Below are 16714 nucleotides of genomic sequence, written 5' to 3' on the forward strand. Positions count from 1 at the left end.
AGGCTCTCCTAACCTGGCCCTGGCTTGCCCCTAGAGCTGCATTTCCTGACCCTCTGGCGTTTGCAGTTCCTCTTCCCCACCTTTACAGCCTCTTTACCTGGCTAAATTCTACTCAGCCTTTTGGGCAGCTGAGAAGTTTTCTGCCTTGCTCAGGGAGGTCTCTGAGGCCTAGAGCCATGCTTTTGCTACAAGTTTCCCCATCATCCTCTTCCTCCCGTCACACATGTCAGCTCATCTGTTTCATCTTCCTGGTTCTTCTAGTCACCAGCTATATGGCCTTTCAGAAGTCATCTGTGCCTTTGCTCACTCGTCTATAAATGTAAATCATAATAATACCTATTTCATAGAGTTGTTGAGAGGAATAAGTGAGATATCCATGTAAAGCAGTTGGCACACAGGACTTCCCTGGTGGTGCAGTGGTTAAGAATCCGCCTGCCAATGCAGGGGATACAGGTTCGAGCTCTGGTCCGGGAAGATCCCACATGCCGCGGAGCAACTAAGCCCGTGCACCACAACCACTGAGCCTGCGCTCTAGAGCCCGGGAGCCACAACTACTAAGCCTACGCACCACAACTGTTGAAGCCCATGCGCCTAGAGCCTGTGCTCCGCCACAAGAGAAGCCTGACCACAACGAGAAGTCCAAGCACCACAAGGAAGAGTAGCCCACACTCCCAGCAACTAGAGAAAGCCGGCAGGCAGCAACAAAGACCCAAATGCAGCCAAAAACAGGTTTAAAAAAAAAAAGTTCGCACAGTTCCTGGCACAGAGTAAGTGCTCCGTAAATATTCCTGATTTTCCCTACTAGACTGTAAACTTCCAGAGAACAGAGATGGTACTCCTCTCATTTACTGCTATAATCTCTTGCTTTGCAGCTCCAATAAATAGTCCTTTGGGTGAGCGGAGGTGAGTTCAATAGGACGGTGGAAGCATTCCACTCCATCACCCAAATTCTGTCCCAAATGATGGATGAGGGTTGGTGACACTGCCCCCCCCAATTCCTCCCTCCATCCAAAGCACCACCACACCCCTCCCATTCCACTCAATCCCCTTCCCTGCTGCACCAGCCAGGTTAGAAGCACAGGAAAGGTGGGGGGGGGCGGGGGCGGGGGGGTCTTAAACCTCTTTCCTCCCAAACTATAGTCTGGGTAGAGAGGCATCCTGGGGCTGCACCTGTAACGGAAAAAGCATGAGAACTGATGCCAGAAAGCATGGATTCGATTCCAGCTCGGCCACCTATTAGACACGAGATGTTGGCTGGTTTTTTAATCCCTCGCATTGGGAGAGCCCCACGCACCGGATGGTTCAGGGATGCCAGCGAGATAACGATTGTAAACGGGCCTCTGTCAGCCGGAACGCGCCGTCGGAGGATGCGTTAGCACCGCTGCGCCCGCCCTCGCCGCCGCACGAGGCAGAACCCTCACCCCACTCCGGCGCGCGGGAGCAGCTAATGGGATTTATGCTAATGTAAGGACGCGGATGACCGGCCGAGCGCGCCGCCCCGCCGCCACCCGCGCCCCACCTCTCGCCCGGCGGGCCGCCTGCCCAGAAATCGCTACCGGGGAACGGGCACCGTCGGTCGCTGGGCAGTGGGGGGCCTGGCGGGGCGGGGCGAGACTGGGCCCGTGGCGGCGGGCCGTCTAGTCGCCGCCCAGTGTTTGTCTTCATCCTCTCTCCCCCTCTCGGTTTTTATCTCCCAGTTCCTTCCCATTTGCTCTCCATCTCTAGAGGTCTTACACCCTACCTCCAGTCGAGAATTACTGTTCCCTCCGTCAGTTACACCAGGACGTCTGGAGCACTTCCGCGTTCCAGGCAGTGCGCTCAGCACCGGCGTGGGGTGGGGTACAAGCGGCGCAGAGTGCGGAGGTGGGGACTGTGTTCTGGGGATTCGGGGGAAGCAAGCCCATTTCTGGCTGGGAATCAGAGAGGAAGAGGCGTCAAACCGAGCTTTGAGGAATAGATAGGATCCCAACGGGGAGGGGAGTGGGAAGTGAAGTAGTCAGAAGGGTTAAGAGAAAAATGGAGGGGACGGCCCTGGTGGCGCCGTGGTTTGGGAGTCCGCCTGCCAATGCAGGGGACACAGGTTCGAGCCCTGGTCCAGGAGGGTCCCACGTGCCCCGGGGCAACTAAGCCGGTGGGCCACGACTACTGGTCATGGCCCTGTGCTCTGGAGCCCAGTGAGCCACACTACTGAGTCTGCGTGCCACAGCTACCGAAGCCCGCGCGCCTGGAGCCCGTGTTCCAGAAGAGAGGCTGGCAGCAGCAAAGAGTGGCCCCCCTCGCTGCAGCTGGAGAGGACCCGTGGGCAGTAGTGAAGACCCAAGACAGCCAAAAATAAATAAATAAAAATTTAAAATAAATAAAACAGGAAAACTGACATGAGACCCAGCAATTTCATTAAAACAAAAGAAAAAAGAAAATGGAGAAGTAAATCCAGCATGGCCGAAGTGCAAGGATCTTGAAGGGGGATGGTAAAGACTGGAGGGAATTTTGAAATCACAGTATGAGAGACCTTGAATACCAAGATGAATAAATTAAGATGAATTCTCTAGGCACTAGTGAGCCATTGAAGGTTTTTGAGCAAATGGCAGGTGAGTACTTCCTATTCTCTAAGAGAAGGAGCAAAGCATAGTGGTAAAATGCATGGGCTCTGGAGTTATACTGGCCCTGGTTCAAGGTCTATCTCTATCACTTATGACCTGTGTGATGGGCAACTTGATTTATCTGTGCCTCCATTTCCCTATCTATTAAATGGGGATGATAATTATAGTCTAAAGGGCTGTTGGGAGGATTAAATGAGACAGTGTTTGCAAAACTCTTAGCACAGTGCCTGGCACATAGTAAGTGCCCCATAAGTATTAGTTATTATTACTTTGTGTCTCCCTGTCTTCTCTGTTTCTTTCCTCTCTTTCTTCTGATTCTTTCCTCCGTCTCATTGAAAAAACAGAAACAAACAAAAAATCTTCCTGAATCCGTGGTTTCCCTGCCCCATGCCTAGGAATCACCCTCTCACAATGAATAAAACGTTCAATTAAATCAGACTCTAGTAGAACCAAGTCCCCTTCAGAAACACACCTGTGCCTCTCCCAGGTGCCCAGGCTCAGCAGAGCCTTGCTTGGGGGAGGAGGTGTAGTTATCGAGGTCCTGAACTCATCTCTACTAGATTCCAGGCTCCTTGAAAGTCGAGACCACAGCTCATCCACCTTAACCTCGTCCCACTTCTAACAACGTACCCGACGTTCAGTAGGTCCCTGCTGTAGACCAGTGGTTCTCAAGCGTGCATCAGAATCCCCTCAAGGGTTCTTGTTAAAACAGATTGCTGAGCACCACTGGTCATTAGGTCTTTGGTGGGGCCTGAGAATTTGCATTTTTAACACATTTCCAGGTGATGCTGTTGTTAGTGATGTGGGTACCACACTTTGAGAAGCACTGCTCTAGAATAGCTGTTGAATGGCTACCTCCAAGAAAATAAAGTAGCTTCACCACCCCTTTCCTATGCCCAGCTCGTCATGAGTATCCAAAATATGGATCCAAGGCCTAAAATCATGAAGAGTGAGACTCAGGAATTTTCTAAAAACTTCCCAAGTGATTCTGATGTGCAAACAGGTTTGAGTTCCACCAGCCTTGTATTGCCCCCCTGCACTCTCCCCCCGCTGACACTCCTGTATTCCCCTCCTCATTGTGTCCACCTCAGCTAACCCTGGCCCAGCAAGGGCTACTGCCTGCCTGAACTTTACTCAGAGGACGCTCGGCTACTCGCGTTCAAGGTGGCTGGAACTGTAGGGAGACAGGCTGCGAAGAGGAAAGTAGCTGGTTCTGAAAAAAGACCAGAGATTTATGTAAATTGTAACAAGTAGCACTTACTACTAACTCTTAACCCTAAAAGTTAAGTCAAGAACCAATGATCGGAGTCAGGCCTGGAATCAAATCTGGGCTCTCTCCCTCTCCACTCAACTTCTGCTGTCTCCCGTGTTAAATGAGAATAACAGAACCTACTTCACAGGATCGATTTGAGGATTAAAAAGGAGATTATGGATGCAAAGTTCCCTTCCTCAGTTGTTGCTATTTATCCAGAATTTTCACACACATTTTATTAGATTCTCAACAGTCCTGTGAAGCAAGAAAGGCATTATTCCCACAGGGAGGGGAATGTTCAACTGCTAGTTCCCTCCCATATTACAGATGAGAAAGCTGAGTCTCAGAGAAGTTATATGACTTGCCTGGAGTCTGTGCGGTTTGGGTAAATAGGGGAAGAGCTGGAAGCAGAGCGGGCTGCTCCTCTCCACTTACTCTCTGTTTGTTCCTTTGCCATCTCCTTCCCGTGGGCCCCATTTACATCTCCTCTAGGTGTGTTTTACCAGAGCTGAACGAAAGGAAGTGGGGGCGGAGTTCTCTCTGCACCTCTCGGGGATGGTCCTGCTCTCCCGCCCACCACCCAGCCCTCTGCCTGCAGCCTCCTCCCTATTTCGGCCCCTATAGAACTGATACTGGCAGTCTCTGTGGCAAATATCTACCCTGAATTCAAATTCTGGTGCCATCCCCTCATGAGTTGTGTGAATTTAAACAGATCTCTTCCCCTCTCCAGGCCTGTCTTCTCATCTGTGACGGGAGGAGTGGTTTAAATCCATGGTTCCCAAATTTAGAGGCCTTGGAGTGATCACAGGAGACTTAGCTCCTGGCTCCATAAAGACTGTGAGTAACCCATCTGTGTGTAATTAACTGACTGTGTAACTGTGTGATTGCTGGGGGATGAATAAAATACAAATGAGCTTTAATGATGAGATCCAGAGCTCAGTCATTATGTGTTTTCTCAATCAACAGATATCAAAAATACAACAACTGGAATTCCCTATCAGACCCGTGGTTAGGACTCAGCACTTTCACTGCCGGGGGCCTGGGTTCAATCCCTGGTCAGGGAACTAAGATCTTGCAAGCTGCGTGGAACGGCCAAAAAAGAAAAATGCAACTACTAACATGTCAGGGCCTTGGAAATGTTTTGGAATGAAAAAGTTTGGTAATCCTTTGGAGGCCCTTGGAGCTGCCACGCTACAAAGCTACAAAAAGAGAAGGGGCTTTCCACCACCAGGGGGCGCTGCATCCCGGTACTACATGGAAACTGAGGGCTGCGCGTGAGAGGGTGGTTCCATACTGGGAGAGGGTGTGGCCTTGGGTCTAGAGACCACAACTGAGACCTGTTACACATTAGGCTCTGTAAGGGAGTTGTACCTCCAGAGCTGGGGGAGGTAAGGGACCCAGAGGCGACTCAGCACAGTGCAGACACCTAAGTTCCGTCTAGTTGCACCTTGAGCTCCAGTTCCTGGCCTGGCACATAGAAAAATTCTCACATTTCACCTCAGCTATCTTCAGGCAAGGGAAGGGACTGAGGAAAGAAAAGGTACCAAACACGGCACGGATGGCCATCCCGAGTGAGTGGTCTTGGCACGAACATCAGGAGTGTGGGGAACAGGGGGAGATCTGTGGAGGCAGGGAATGCTTTCTGAAGGTGGAGTTGGGGGCAATCAGGGAGGAGCAGAAAGGTCAGCAGAGGCGTTCAGTCATAATCCCACAGATGGTAGCTTCAGGCAGAGATTCTAAGAAAGGAATCATTATGAGAAGACCTTTGCTGATATGTGGGCCTGCCTCGCCTGGCAATAGGAAGCAGCAGCTCACAGCCAGAGGGGAGGACAGGAGAGGCCGGCACCCTCCTCCGCTGTCATCCTCCTGCCCACCCCACCCCAAATCTGCTGAACCCTGGGCAGAGTTCTGACCCAGCTCAGGCTCTCCAACCAGGAATTTCTCCCTGGCAAGGGGCAGAGAACCTTGAAGAGAGAAGTAGGTTCCCACACAATATACCCCAGAGGCTGAGGTCCTGTCACACTCATAAACTGTCAGGATCCAGAAAAGTTTCCAGCTCAACCTGGAGGTGCACACAGACAGACAGGTGCTCACCTTGACAAACTCTACCCTGCCCTGGGACAGACAGACAGACAGACACACACACACACACAAGCTCAGGCTTGATTTTAGCAGAACAAATGAAGGACCCAGAGCCAGAGCACTGCCTCACTGCCCCACTTCTCCTCCCTGGCCGAGCTCCACTTACCTGCTGTTCCCTTCTCGGGGCCGCCAGTGGGCTCTGAGCACCAGATTCCTTCCCACAGTCACTCAGCCTACCTGACCCCTTTCCCACTCTGCCTGGGCTCTGGACACCAGCCCTGACCCCCAAGCTGAGTGTCTCTCAAGCACTACTTCTCCTGCCCTCCCACACCTCTGGCCCTCCCAGGATGCCTTTTTGAGGTTGCCAAGCTTGAGTGCCCATCTAAGCAGGGAAGACCAGGGGGAGAGGCTTCTTGGGCAGCAGAGTGGACAGCAGGATGGACAGGGTGGACTGGCCACTCTGGAGAGGGTGGGCACGCCCTGCCTTGCCCCATCTCAACAGGACCATCTCCCAAGCTTACACACACACACACACACACACACACACACACACACACACACACACACCCAGGCCTGTCTGCTCTGCAGAAGTCTGTTTCCCTGGGGCTCTAGGCCCTGTTTCTTCATTGCCCACCAAGCCTTTCCCATCTGCTTTCCCAGGGGAACCCTCAGTGATGGGTCCCCCCGCAGAGATCTCCAAATTTTCTAGTCTCTTTCAGCCTTCCGGAGGAGATAAGGCATATCAAATCTGCGATCACTGCAGCTGCCCCATTACAACCCAGCCCCTACACTTCCCACCTCGGTGCCTCCCTCCTGCCTCATGAAGCCTTCAAGGCTGGGAGGGAGGTCAGAATGGAGCCCATCCTGGCAAAATGAGAAAAGATTAGAGCAATACATTTACTGTCAATGGCAATAAGGCTGCCTGAACAGGGGAGGAGGAATATTTGATTTCAGGCTCTCCGGGGTCTCGATAGAGCAGCCCTGGCAGCCTGCAGCCCCAGGCCTGATGGAATGGGGAGGGCTGGTCCCAGCCCCAGCCACATGGGGACCCTGGTGCCCCAGCCCTCCTGTCTCTATATCGACCCCATCCTCCACAGTCACCTGCTGGGTTCCAGTTCCCTCCTCTCCCCTCCCATCATTTCTCCCTTTCCACTGCCAAACTTGTTTCCCCGCAGCAGTTCTACTACTGGCGCAGGGTGATGGAGCAGAAAGAACACTGCTCTAGGGGCTGGAAAGGAGGCCTGGGCTCTAACCCCCCTACTGCATCCAGGCCGAGAGACTTCCTGCAAGTCACTGAGCATCTCTGAGTCTGGGAACAGAGTGGGCTGGGGGACAACATGGCATTTGACATCCTGAGGTCACTCAGCCATCCATGGCTTCAGTGGTCTTGGGCAACATCACTTAACGTCTCTGAGCTCCCATTCATCTATAAAGTGGGGGTGAAGCAAATAACAAGACCTAACTATTTCCTAGGGCAGCAGTGATATGAAAGCTGTGAACAATTGTGAGGGTTGCCATGTCTTGTTTACGTGGAACTCGTGGTATGTTCCCTGGCTGAAGAATGGGACTGAGCTTCGACCAGATGCTCCAGATGGTTCCTTCCGGCCCTAGGATCCTGGCTCTGGGCCCTGCCCTCCCCAGTGAGTGGAGGGTGTAACTTCTCTGGGAAGGCACATCAGGCGATTTCTTGGTCAAACAGGTCTGAGCTGAGGGGTCAACTGTCCTGGACCAGTCCTGAAAGACATTCTGGAGGGGAAGATTTTAGAAGCAGCTGGTCAATAGTATCTCTTTCCTAGCTCCTCCTAGCCTTGTGTCCACATGTGAATGGCGCCCCCTGGAGTTGGGCAGTGTGGCACGTCTGCCTAGATGGGAGTGAGACAACTGCGGCCCAACCCCCAGGTGATGGACAATGTGCGAGGCAGGGAGGCTAGGGGATAGACTGAACATTTATTTCTAGGCTGCCTGGAAACACATGCAGTGTTTTTCATTTGATATGTGGTCTACACAGTAGCCTGAGAGGCAGGTGTAATTGACACGGAGGTTGAATAACTTGCCCATTGTTATCTGCTGGAAGGAGCTCTGACTCGGGTCTGCTGGGTCCCATCACTCCACACTGCCTCCCGCTGGAGCAGAAGGCTCGAGACTTCAGCCTCAGTCCTGGCTCCCATGGCCGAGCTGGGAAACCGGGCAGATCTTTAAGGGAATGGCACTTAACCAACTTAGCACAGAGACTGCCTTGGAAAGTGTAGAGCTCAAATGCCTCAGACCTCCATGTGCTTCTTTTCTGGTTCCAACCTCATTTCCCACCCCACCTCCTCTGTGTGGTCCTCCCCTCTGGCCAGATCTCCTCACTTCATTTTCCACCTGACACATCACGCTGATTGCTCTCTCCCCCTCCCCCTCTACCCATCCAGATCTCACCAATCCTTTGAAGCCTAGATTAGGGGCCTCCTCCTCCTTGAAGCCTTGCCTACCACCAAAAGTGGCAATAAGCATAGACTTCCTCAACTTACTAGTCACTTTTTATGAATGTGTCCTGATTCCCCAAGGGAGTCCCCAGCGGATTCTCCGAGGGCACAGACTACGTGTCCTACCTCTTTTTAATCTTGGGGCTTGCCTAGACTCTGGTACATATTGGGTGTTAAAAAGACTTTTGTAGCTGAAGGTGATGATTGTGGTGATGGTGCTCATGACAGAATTCACATTTGAGTTTAAAGTAGAGGTGGGGGGACTTCCCTGGTGGCGCAGTGGTTAAGAATGCGTCTGCCAATGCAGGGGACACAAGTTCAAGCCCTGATCCGCGAAGATCCCGCATGCTGCAGGGCAACTAAGCCCGTGCACCACAACTACTGAGCCTGCACTCCAGAGCCCTCGAGCCACAACTACTGAAGCCCACGCACCTAGAGCCTGTTCTCCACAACAAGAGAAGCCACCGCAACGAGAAGCCCACACCACAATGAAGAGTAGCCCCCGTTCACCGCAACTAGAGAAGGTCCGCGTGCAGAAACGAAGACCCAATGCAGCCCAAAATTAATTAATTAATTTTAAAAAATAATAATAAAGTAGACGTGGGGATAATTGTGACAGTGGTGATGACTGTGACGGCAGTCATGGTGGTGAGTTTGAGAGCATGGTGGTGTTGGTAAGTGACGGTGGTGATATTGATGATTTGAAGATGGTGGTAGTGATGGTGACAGTGGCTGTACTAATTATCTATCGCTGCATAGCAAATTACTCGCAAAACTTAACAGTTCAAACAACACATTTATTATCTCATAGTTTCTGTGGATCAGGAATCCGGGCATGGCTTAGCCGGGTACCTCTGGCTCCAAGTCTCTCACAAGACTGCAACCAAGTTGTTAGCATGGGTTGCAATCTCATCTATAATCTCCACCGGCGGAGAATCTGCTTCCAAGTTCACTCATGATTTTTGGCAGGATTCAGTTCCTCTTGGGCTCTTGGATCTTGCCGGGTGTTGGCCTGAGGCCTCCCTCAGTTCCTTGCCATGTGGGCCTCTCCACAGGGCAGCTGGCTTTCCTCAATGCAAGAGGGAAGCCACATCTTTTTGTAGCCTCATCTTGAAATAACCTTCCATCACCCCTGCTGAGTCCTATTCCCTAGAAGTGAGTCATTGAATACAGCCCACACTTGAGGGGTTAGGATTACACAAGGGCATGAACACTAGGAGGCAGGGGTCACTGGGAGTCACCTTAGAGGCTGCCTACCATGATGGCTACAGAGGTGATGATGATAGTGGAGGAGGAGAGTTGGAGAGTGGTGGTACTGATGATGGAGAACGCGATTGGATCAGGATGGCAAGGTATCTGAGAGTGAAAGTATTGGTGTCCAGTCGATATCAGAGTTGGAAAGTAGTTCCTCCAAACTAGATCTGAGCAGAGGGGTCCAGCTGACTAGAGCCAGTTATACAAGACCCCTCTTCTCCACCACACTGCAGTCCATTCCAGGTCCAGGTCCATGTCCATTCCCCTAGAGTCCTCCTTCGCCATTACTTTCTTTGCCAATCACCCCACCCTAGGCTGATGTCCTTCTTTAGGCAATTAATGAGCTAAGTAATTGTCAAATGGAGAGCAATAACCACTAGCAATCGAAGGGAGGAGGGAAAAGAGAGTGGTCAGAGGCCCAAGGGAGACAGAGAGGTGCTGCCAGTTTGGGAACTGGGCTGTGGTTCTTTCAAGTTGGATAAAGCATCCACCCCATCCTGTACTGAGTCCTCACATCCTTGGTCTCCAGCTTCACATCCCCATAGGTCACAACCCACCACCACCACCACTTTATCTTCTCTCTCTCAATCCTTCACATAGGCTTTAGGCCACAGCTTCCCTGAGCCCAGGGCAGCCCATCCCCCTGCCTCTATCTCCTGCCTCTAATCTCTCCCTACTTCTGACTACCTGCTGTTTCTTAAAATCCCCCCAACATCACTCCTGTTCTTTAATAAGCACAGAAGGAGCTCACCTTTTTTTTTTTTTTTCTTGACCTCGCCACGTGGTGAGGCTTGAGGGATCTTAGTTCCCCGACCAGGGATCAAACCTGGGGCCCTGGCAGTGTGAGCACAGAGTCCTAACCATTGGACCACCAGGGAATTCCCAGAGCTCACCTTTTCTGATGCTTCGCACCTTCAACGACCACCACCAAGCCCCCTAATCCAATGCCAATGCCAGGGTTTTCAGGCCTGGCAAGGCAAAATAAAGCTTACTTCTCTGGAAAAGTCTCTTTAGGCAGCCATGTGATACTGGGTGTCATGGGACCAAGTCCTCCTCCAGTAGGATCACCAGGTTGAGTGACAGGGATAAAATAGATTAGCTTGGGAGTCAGGAGACCGGGACTCTAATCCCAGCTTTGTCACTCACTAATCATTTATGCCACTTGGGCTTTCTGGTCTCAGTGTCCTCATCTGTTTCCTGGTGGTAGTTGAAGGTGAGGGGTGGATTAGGTGACCTTTAAAGACCCTGTCGGTTCTAAACTTTGATGCTTCCCATGAGAAGGGCGGAGGGTGAATGCATGGTGACAGCTATGCTGGAAAGCCTAGGGCCACATGGCTGAAAAGTAGTTTCAGTTTGCAGAGGCTCATCAAACCTGGTCACAGTGGAGAACCTTCATCCTGTGCATTGTAGGAACCCAAGGCAACCCCAACCTTCCTTTTCTGCCTCTTCCCAGACTCCCCACCCCCAAGTGCACACCCTCTGCATCGCCAGCTTCCCCTCTGGTCCCTCTTCAGTGCAACCAGGGAGTAGCCATCTGCCAACCCTTTCTATAACTCACCTCTTTTGTTTCCTCTCCCGCTCCAGACACACCTGTACTCTCCCCACCCTTATTCAGTCCTTTGCTTCTTCTCTCCTGGACCTCCGTAAGACACCTCCCACCCCCTTGGTCTATGTGACCTCTCTCTTTCCCGGTTCTTCCCTTTGACCAATCTTTCTCAGTTCCCTTTGTCTTTCAGCCTCCTTTCCTGCCTCCGCTCCTCCGTTCACCCCTTAAACTTGTGTGAATTCCCTAAGGCTTCATCCTTAGCCATCTCATAAAGGTACCACAATAACAAAAGCAAAAACAACTAGGATTTAATGGTGCTTATACTGTTCAAAAGGGCTTTCACATGTATTTTCATTTGATTCTCCGAGGTAAGCCATTCTCTCCCATTTAATAGAAGTCAGTTTTGCCTTCACAGAGTGTCTGAAAACTGTCCTTTCTTTTTTATTCTCTTTGCCACTGCCCTAATTCAAGCCCTTAATGCCTCTTCTTAGACCCTCGCTTCAGCACCTAGCTGACAATAGTGTAGGTCTTAGCAGCCGATGAGAAGGAAAGGATGTAGTCCCAGTTAAACAACTGACCAAGGGCTTTAGACCTAACTGAACCAGACCAGGCCCCACTCAGAACACAGTGGGCTGTACTGTAAAGATAAGGCAGTCAGAACCAGAGTCATTTTGGGGAAGAGATTAGCGTCACACACGAAAATTCAAAATCTATGGTTGGCCCAAGTGTAAAGAGGAAAGTTCCTGATGAAACAAGCAAAGGGCTGCATAATGAAGTCTAGGAGAATCTCCCTGGAAGGCCCACCTCGCCAGGACCTTTGTGCCTGGTCCCAAATCATCTCTAATCAACCCGATCTGTGGCCTCAGCCTGCTGGAGCAGGTAAACCTTGACTCTCTAGTTTAAGTCAGGAAAATCCTACCCCAGGAAGGAAAAAGAATAAGAATAAAGAAAATAATCTCAGAAATATTGAACAAAGAAATTTAAATGCATGATATTGTTTTTGTAATGGCTTTTGGGGGCAATTGTTGTAATACTCTTCTTTTTGTCTGCTTTTAAAGATGTTTAAAGCTTTTAGGAAAACCTGATTTATGAAGAGTTTGATTTCGTTTGCAATCAAGGTTTAAATATTTGGGGAAAGATAATTTGCCAAATTTATAAGTTTTTGGTATATTGGTTGTATAAGTAGTAGGAGAATATTTAGGGGAATGTTAATAATTGAATAAAGATGAACAAATTGGACATCAAAGTAGAAAAAATAATGAGTATTTCTCTCCACGCCCCAAAGTGCCTAAGATATTAAAGAATTTATCATCTTAAACTTCCCATTTGTGATTTCTGCTGTCTTCAATCAATTCCCATTCTATAGCAAACACCTCTGTGACCCCATTTCCTCATCTATAAAATGGGATGGTATTATTACCTACTAAGAGAGTGGTTGTGAGGATTTAATGAGAGAATTCCTTCCATAGACTTAGAACAACACCCAGTACACAAACTCAGTAATGTTGGCTGTCTTTATCTTTCCCCAATACCACTTTGATCTTGCCACCTCCTGCTGAAAACACTTTAGTTGTTCCCCAGTCACCCCAGACAAATGTAAGCTCCTCTACATGATGTCAGGAACCTCTATGTCCTTGCCTCTCCCTGCTTTGCTATTCCCCCTCACCTAACAGACAGACAAAGTTATCATCTCTTTTCTTCACCCTGGTCCCTGTCATCATTTCTTCCATACTGTTCCTATTCCTGAAATGCCATGCCTCCCTCCCATGCCATTACAGCCAATTCAGACTCCTACCCATCCTTCAAAACCCATCTCAAATGCTACATCTCTCAAGACACTTTCCTGGTCATCATCAACTCTCTCCCTGCCTGGAACACTTTATTTATTGTTTCCTGGCAAACATCACATTCAGTGTCATGCATCAGAGTCAATTACCTATGTGTCTGGTCATCCTAGTTGGGCCAGAAGCTCCTGGAAGGCAAGATCCACTTCTAGGTGATCTTGGGGAACACATGGCTGCCCTGCCCAGGTCCTGGTGTGTAATAGGTGCTCAACTAACTAGAGGTGGATTCCTCTAGTTCTGGGTAGTTGTGTCAGCTAAGCAGAAGCGGCAGGGACCTTGGGGGACAGGAAACGGAGGCAACCAGCAGTCTTCATGGGCCAGGGCCCATGGGGCAGATGGAAAGATGGCAGAGCCAGATTCCAGGAGCATGTGGAGCTGTGTCTGCTTAGTTCATCAACATTTCCCCAGACATTCAGCCCCTCAGTCAGTCAACATTTTTTTTAGACTCCTCTGTGCCAGGCCCTGTGTGAGGTGTGGCACAGCATGTGCCCGCGCTCCTGTGTGTACACATACATGTGCCCACGTGTGCACCGCACGCGGCCTGAGTCCTTCCTTGCTCCTGACCAACCCAGCGTCTGTGAGCCCAGGCCGAGGGCCGCTTTCCCCCTGTTTCCAAACAACCCCCCTTTCAGCGCCAGCGCCTGCCTCCTCCCCCTGTTGGGGCTGCCGCTGATGATGAAATCTGGCTTGCAGCACCCTCTTCCCCCCCCCTTCCCGCAGGCCTGGGAGAGGATTAAGCCGCTGGAGTCTGAAATCGGAAAGATCCCAGCTTCTGCTCCCCAGCACCTCACACGCCCCCTCCCCTCCCTGCCCATGCAAAACCAGAAAATTAATCTCCCCCTGTGCCTGTGATATGGCGGGCTGCATTACAAGCTGGGCGTCGAGATAAAGCGAGGAGCTGCGGGACGGCGGACCAGTGCTGGGGCCCCGGGTGGGGCCGGCCTGGGAGATAAGGGCCTCCCAGCCCCATGAATTATTCACCTGCACTGCCTCCTCCAGCTCGCAGGCTGCCCGGGGCGCTGAGATTGCGCCTTCCAGAGAAGCCTGGTTAAGGTGGGAGGAGGGTGGGGGGTAAGAGGGGAGAGAGGAAGACTGTTGTAAGCTGGGGACAGCTCAGAGACACAGGCGCCCTGCAGGACCAAGTGATGCAGAGAGAGGAAGGTGTCTCCAGCCTAGGGAACCCCCAGACCCAGCCATGACCCCCAGGAGTGCTCCTCATTCATGCAACTCACTAAACACTATTGAGCAGCTGCGATGGCCAGGCTCGGGCCAGGTCCCGACATCCCAGAGCTCGAGATGCAGTCCCTGCCCTCAAGGTGCCCAGTATCCAAAGCACATACTGAGTGTGGGCAGAGCACAGTCTATGGCCGATTGCCTGGTCCACAATCCTTCCCCTTCCCCTCTTCTGGAGGTCAAAATAGCCGCTGCCCGCTATGGGGGAGCACCCTGCCTTGGGAAGATGGTGTCAGGGGAGGACAGAGGACAGACCTGCTCCCAGAGTAACCAGAGCCCACAAAACAGAGAGAAGGCAGCCGGTGCAGGAGGGAACTGGAGATCAGGGGTGGGTAAAGGACTAACCCGGGAAGTTTCCTAGAAGAAGAAAACCCCAGGTCCTCTGTGGGTCTTTTGTTTCTCCTTCGTTCACTCTTCTCAAAGGCCCAGAATTTTAAAGCAGTGAGGGATCCTAGCAGTCTCTTCCTTATTTCCAATTCTCTATTTCTCCGTCTCATTACCTTTACTCTCTGTCTTAATCTCTCTCATCCTCCCTCCCCACATCTGCCCTTTTAATCTCTGCCTTGGCTCCAGTTTCTCTCCCTCCTTCTTGCTCTCTGCCTTTCTCTGTCTCCTAATCTATGTTTTCTCTTTGATCATCCCTTCCTTCTGAAGCCATGACTCCCCAAATGACATGATGACACACAATTTGGGACGTGTGATGGGAGAAAGGTGGCCATCTGCTGGACCCCCAGGGAGGAAAAAGAAGTGTCCATCGTAGTCCTGGATGTGCAGATGAACTGCCAAGACCCTGAGAGAGAGGCAACAGTAGAAGTATGGGGAGAGAGCCCCCAAAGGTGTACTTGTACAGGAAAGAGACTAGGCTACCCAGAGAACTGGGAGTGAGAGGTGCTGGGAGTGGGTGAGGATCAGAGGAGACCCCTTCCGGACAACAGTGGTGGGACCCAGCGTAGCAGGCAACCTTGAACCCACTGATTCCTGTAGCAGATATGGTGCCCAGTGAACAAAGCACTACGTTCTGAGACCCATATTATGCTGGAGAGAGAGGGGTGATGTGGGGAGAGGGGGAAGGTGTGGAGAGTGAAGAGGGGCCAGAATGAGAGGAGAACATGGAGAGGAGAAAAGGGTGAGCCCCCAAAAGATGAGGAAAGCAGTGATTCGGTGGGGGAAGGGAGGAAAAGCTAAGTGGGGCACGGGAGAGATTAGCGAGAGGAATGGGGAAGAAGAGAGGACAGGATAGGATAGGCCGGGGGTGGGGGGTAGGGTAAAGGCAAGGGTAGCAGAGAAATGAGGGAGGAGGTGACATGACCACGTGGACCAGGGTGAGAAGATGAGGGTCAAGGGGCAAAGTGGAGTCCGGAGGGGTGGGGGAGAGGTGTGTTGATGGGTCTCATCAGCCTCAGGTCCACAGCCCCTCCCCACTGTCTGCTAATTAACTCCTTAACTGTCTCTGCATTTGCTGAGCTCACAGATGTAGCGGTTGCAGACAGATGGGGGTATGTGTGATTTCAAGCACGGGGAGCAGAGAAGAGCTGACTAGGAGCCCCAGGGGGCCTTGCCCCCCCCCTTTGCCCTCCCCCTTATCCCCCTGTCTCTGAGAGGCTGGAGGGTGCTTCTGCACCTAGAGCAGATGGGGCCATCTGCCAGGGAAGTGTCCATGGGGAATTTGCCCCATCAGCCTCTCAGGGATGAAAATAATACTTGCCACTATTGATGAAACACCTACTGTTTACCAGGCAGACATTTTTCATCACTGTGGGCATTAACCAGATTTTATGGTTTGTGGAGAAAGGGAGGCTCAGACAGGTTAAGGAACTTGCCCAGGATCACACAGTGCTGGTGTGACAGAGGTGGGATTTGAATCCAGGTCAGCATGATGCCAAAGCCCTGGGTGGGTCCTAGCTAGATGCCTCATGCAGTGGAGGGCGGGAAATCTCCAGGCCTATTTCTCTCAGCCCCAGGAGAGAAAGAGTACTGAGGTCTAGGGACTGCAGTGACCAGAGAGGAGGGAAGTGTGGACAAGAAGCGAAGTGTGGACAAGAAGCTGGGAGGAGGCTGAAGGAGCTAGGATCTGTCAAGGCCTGAATAAGAGGTAGGTGGGCCCAGAGAAGCAGAAAGGAGCAGTGTGACACTAATCACAGCCCTTGGATCCCTCAAGTGTCATCTTACCAAAGCCAACTTCCCCTTTTCCTCATCCCTGTGCTGCAAACCCCTGTCAGTATGACTTGCCCCTCTGCCACTCGATGCTGTCCCATCCCTCAATTTCCCTCGGTTTTTGCTAGACTAGATTCAGGTGGGTGTCAGCATGTTCATCTCTCCTCTGAAACCGAGAGACTTTGGCCCATGTCTCCGGGGCCAATCCTGGGGCTGGACACAGGAAAAGCCTCAGTGGAGGTTTGCCGCAATGTACAGGACAGGGATGGGGGGGATGTGTG

General features: G+C 51.4%; 1 protein-coding gene across 3 annotated transcripts in view; it reads right to left on the reverse strand.

Moving 5' to 3' along the window:
* The window catches only part of RACGAP1 (Rac GTPase activating protein 1), a 33442-nt gene extending 31683 nt beyond the window's left edge, over positions 1-1759 (reverse strand). Inside the window, exon 1 of one of the 3 annotated variants that reach the window (XM_027106224.1) lies at positions 1742-1759. The gene's annotated coding sequence lies outside the window, so the exon portion shown is untranslated. Of the gene's footprint in view, positions 1-1294; positions 1313-1741 lie in introns of those variants that run through there. The other 2 variants (XM_027106229.1, XM_027106223.1) reach the window with 2 other exon arrangements.
* Positions 1760-16714: the final 14955 nt, after the last annotated feature.

Source organism: Aethalodelphis obliquidens, unplaced genomic scaffold (assembly GCF_003676395.1).
Source record: "Aethalodelphis obliquidens isolate GAN/ISIS:26980383/991018 unplaced genomic scaffold, ASM367639v1 scaffold8, whole genome shotgun sequence".
Classification (NCBI taxonomy): domain Eukaryota; kingdom Metazoa; phylum Chordata; class Mammalia; order Artiodactyla; family Delphinidae; genus Aethalodelphis; species Aethalodelphis obliquidens.